General features: G+C 45.7%; 1 long non-coding RNA gene across 1 annotated transcript; it reads left to right on the top strand.

Moving 5' to 3' along the window:
* The first annotated feature begins 883 nt into the window (after positions 1-883).
* On the top strand, positions 884-3,571 carry LOC116026030. The gene is made up of 3 exons (XR_004099761.1): positions 884-1,824; positions 2,071-2,146; positions 3,521-3,571. It is a non-coding gene; the product is annotated as an uncharacterized LOC116026030 (long non-coding RNA).
* The last annotated feature ends 1,261 nt before the right edge of the window (positions 3,572-4,832 follow it).

Raw genomic sequence — 4,832 nt, forward strand, 5'->3', positions numbered from 1 at the left:
ATAACCAACTCAAAACCATTCCATACGGCCAGTTGCGCCTCTTAACTGTCTTGCAGAAATCCATGTGCAAGATCATCAGGGTAGGCAAATCAAACTTCACCCGGTGCTTCAGAAAGTATGCAAAGGCACACTCTATGGCTGTAACCTGTCGGTTGTTGTTTCGGTTAGGCAACAAACTCTCCCCAACCAACAGAGTCAGAATCCTTTGCTCACCCGTCAGATTATGCTTATCGGGGCGAGTGTCTAAAGCAACGTCCTCATTTGGCCCCAACATGTACCTCAGATAGTCACGGAAACCCACATCTTGCGTCTCAACCCACGCATTACGCTCATACTCATTAACACCTCCCAATGGCAAATTAAGCAATCTAGCCAACTTAGGCGGGTCAAACGAAATCCTTACGCCCTTCACTATCGAAGTGAGCACGGGCACTTGGTTAGTAGTCTTAACCTTCATGTTTTGATAGAATTGATTGACCAAATTGGGGTACACATGTAACACCCCCAAATTTCCTATTACTCTTTTAATATAATAAGGGGTTATTTTTCTTATTAAATAATTATTTAAATAACTATAAGTATAATTATTTTTCCTATGGGCTTGAGATTTATATAGTCTTATATATAATTTATTGTTAAGATTAATAATAAATAGCCTATGGCCCAATATTTCTATAGTTATATATATATATATATGTTATAGACCATGGTTAATGATCCAACCCAATTCAATGATCCAATGTCTAGCCCAAACCCAAAAGAGGAAACTACCCTAAACGGAAACCTACCCTAATTAGCAATTGCATGATAAACACTCAGCAGCTTCCCTTCTCTGCCTCTCGACCCTTCCTTCTCTCTCTCTCGAAGCCGGCAGACAGCAGGGGAAACCGGTAGCGAAGCGGTCCAGGTGGTGGTAGTGGCGTCGACGGCGACAGTGCCCTCCCCTGTTCCTTCTCCTGGCGACGGACTTCATCGGCAAAGCTTAGAACCATAGTCTCGGCCTCCAAAGGGCGCAGCGGCGGCAAGCAGTAGCCATGAACCCTGTCTGCTCTCTCTTCTCCGGCGGTGATGCTCAGGCAACGAGCTCGTGAAGCAAGGAAGGCAATGGCGATGGGATTTCTTCTCCCCGTTTCTGGCGTAAACGGCGAACGACGGTGATGAGTCGCAGCGGCGTTGTGACGATCGGCGTCAGCTCTTTTCCCCCCCGTTCTCGGTACGCAAAGCAGCAAGGAGAGCGAGTTCTCTCTCCCTCCCGGCGCAACTGAAGTTCCGACGTTTGGGTCTCGGCGGCGGTGTCCGGCGTGACTTCTTCCCCTGTCTTCCCGGCGACGCACGGCAGAACAGAGCTGCGATGTTCAATGGCTGCGGAACACCTTGACGGCTTCAACACCCCTGCCACCCTCTTCCGTTCGGCCAAGCGGCAGTGGCAGCGGAGGAACTGAACGGCGCTCCCTTCTCCGTCTAACGTGAGTAGCGGCAGTAGCGGAGGGCTATGGCGGCAACGGTGACTCCGTGGAGTGTAGCTGCGTCCCTATCCCTCTCTTGACGACGCCCAGCGAACCAAGCAACCGTAGCGGTGGAGTCCTCCCTTCTCGATGACCATTGCCACAATCGGAGTAATAACGCCGGCGGCGACGATTCTTCAGTCCTCCCCGTTCGGTAGCTCTCGCTCGTTCCAGTATGGTGGATGAAGACTCGCAACAACGGATGTTAAGCTTTAGTCGCGGATCACAACACAAGGAACATCGTGGCTCAGTGGGTTGGTGTTGGTTGGTTAGGCGTGAGGGCGCGAGTTCGAACCCAGGGCTGAGCAGCGTGACTAAGGTAATGTTTTGGTTTATTAATTATTAAGCTTATAGTTAGTATTAGTCACAATATTATGGTTTAAGTTTAGATTGGTATTAGCTTATCCTTGCTTTAGTATTAGTTAGTAATTAGATTAGGTATAAATTCATATGGTCATATTATATTAGCCTTGAGCATGGATTATAGGTTATAATGGACCGATTAGGAATATTAGTATTGTTATTAATAGTTAGTGACGGTGTTAGAATTATATTAATTCTTCAGGTTCGTGATTATGAACCGAGCTTTGAGTTTGACGTTGCTTTGGATTAAAATGCTTTGGGTTAATTACGCTTCAAAGGTAACCACTATGTCCATCAAAATCTATTTTCTACACTCTCGCTCTATATGATATTATTTGGTGATTGGAAATCCTGAATATCCTTGGTTATTAGCCTATTATTGATTTCGTTGGTTGGATTCATAGACTTGTGTCTTGATCCTTTGTTTATTGATGTATATGAGCTTTGTTGGTTTGGATTTCCATGTTATTTGGCCTCTGTTAGATGAATATTGGTGTATTGTGATATGATCTTTGTATTCTGGAGTATCTCTTTGTATTCTGAGCTGAGTCTGATTCGGTATGTGGGAATTGCTCTTGCGGGGTTCTCTAGTGGGACAATGTAACCGCTGGGGTTTTCCGTGAGAGTAAGGTGGTAGTGATTGGTGAGTGATCCGTGGTTGGTTTCCCCTTTCGTTCTAAGTTTGTTAGAGTATTCTATTGAATATGTTACCTTGATTCTGAATATTTATTCATACCTCTTAGTCCACGATATGAGTCTGTTATTTGGTTGGTTGAATCCTTGATTTTGTTATTTGGGAGTTGGTTGGTGTTCATATCTGAGATGAGCACTCTAAGTGATGGTTCTTGGGCTGAGTTGGGTATGAGTATGATGTGGTGGTTCCTTGGTATCTTTTGGAGGTTGTTGGGTGAACTAGCTGTGCTACTATTGTATGTATTTGGGTTGATTACCCCTGTGATTGGACTTAGGTCCCTGTGATTGGGCTTTTGCCCCTGTGATTGGGTTCGTTACCCCTGTGATTGGACTTCGGTCCCTGTGATTGGACTACGGTCCCTGTGATTGGGTTCGCTACCCCCGTGATTGGACTTCGGTCCCTGTGATTGGGGTTGATTACTCCCTGTGATTGGACTTCGGTCCCTGTGATTGGACTACGGTCCCTGTGATTGGACTTCGGTCCCTGTGATTGGGTTCATCACCCCTGCGTACCAGATTTCTGGGTTTTGACTTCCGACTGTGGTTGGGTTTGGTATGGTGATTGGTATGAGGTTTGGAGGTTGGATTTGGGAGTTCTTTCTTGGTTTATGTGTTCATGGGTTCCTTGTGTATATTCGATTGATACCCTATGGTTCTCGATTATGTTTGATTGGTTTCCTTATGATTGTTGTTCAGTTGGTATCTCGTTTATGGATTGGTTGTTGCCTTGTACTCTCGCTGATGAATATTGGCTTGTTTGGATGAGTCTTGGTTTATGATTCGTTCAGTTTATTGTTGTTGAGTATCCGTTTTGAACTATTGAACAGTTTGTTGGTGTTTATATTCTATATGGGTGTGTAAACCTATTTACAACTTATATGTATATCTATACTTCCTTGCGGGTGTGAATGGTGGTTACTTAGCAGTCCTTTGCTAATGGTTCTTTGTGTGTTTTCCAGGTTTGCCTTAAAGTCTATGCGTGAGCGCGATAGAGATACACCCGTATGAGGAGGCTTAGATAGTGGATATGTTTTTAGATTTATGCTTTGGCCTGTGAGCCATTTGAGACTTTATAAACTCTTGACTAGTGTTTGGATGTTTTGAGACTTGACTTAAAGATTATCGTTTATACAGTTCAGCTTTTATGGTTAGCTTGTGCATCTAGGCTTTGTTATCTTACCTAGATGTGGCATGACGCCCCTTAGGTTTTAAATTCGCTTCCGCTATGTTCTGTTTGGTTGAGTTAGGCAGCTGTTGTGTTGAGATTTTATCTATCTCAGCCTGTGTGAGGTTGGGGGTGTCACAACACAACATTCTCAATTTGCAAGAACACATTCAATAAACCTTGAAAATTTAGCATGTTCACAATCTCGGGCGAAAAGTGTAGCGGGTCAAGAGCTTTACCATCGATTATGTTATAGCGGATGTTGCTCGAGCCTTCACCTTCGTCGGCTTGATTTCTTCTCGGCATTTTGTAGTTGATGAAGCTCGAACTTGGGTTGCTGCGGTCGGAACGCGGATGGCGGAAACTGCGGACCTCTCGCGGACGAACTCGCGGAACGGGCGCTGTTGACGGAAGAAACTCGCGGACCTTGGCGCTTAGCGACGGAAGGGTTTCGCGGACCCTGCTGCTCTCTGCTCTGCCGTTTGCGTGCTGCTGCGGAAAAAAATAGAGAAAGAAGATGCGGAGAGGAAAGGCGGGCTACCTAGGGTTATATCACGCTGAAGACGCCAAATTACGTATGTGCCCTTGAAACTTGCGGACCAAGCTCGCGGAAGACCGAGTCCCGTTACTGGATTCTCCTTTCCTTCGCGGAGCACTTCGACGGAGCGCCTGGTTCCGTTGCCCTCCTCCGCACGTGTACCCGGACCACTTCTACGGAAGTCCTTGTTCCGTTCCTCCCCACCGCACCGCTGTTACTACTGGGCGCCTTGAAATAAAAACAGAGTCTTCCACTTGGATTACAATGTGACAGAGTGGTTGGTTGGCGTAGTTCCTTGTTATTAACCATTAGGCGTGGGTTCGAGTCCCCTTGTGAACATTGGCTAAGTCCTTAGGCCCTTTTTCCCTTCCTTTGCGTTTTGTTCCTTTCATTTGACTTCACGAACTCCCCAACCATTTAACATAAAGCCGGGTCTTCAAACTCTTAACAAAATGTCACTTAAAGCTTCCTAACTAACGGGAGGTCGCCTACGGTTCACTTAACGGTTCGACTAACCAAAACGCTTAAAGAAAGACTCGGAAAGCACTTAAACCACGCAATTAAAAGA

The sequence above is a fragment of the Ipomoea triloba genome, chromosome 7 (genome assembly GCF_003576645.1).
Source record: "Ipomoea triloba cultivar NCNSP0323 chromosome 7, ASM357664v1".
NCBI classification, from domain to species: Eukaryota; Viridiplantae; Streptophyta; class Magnoliopsida; order Solanales; family Convolvulaceae; genus Ipomoea; species Ipomoea triloba.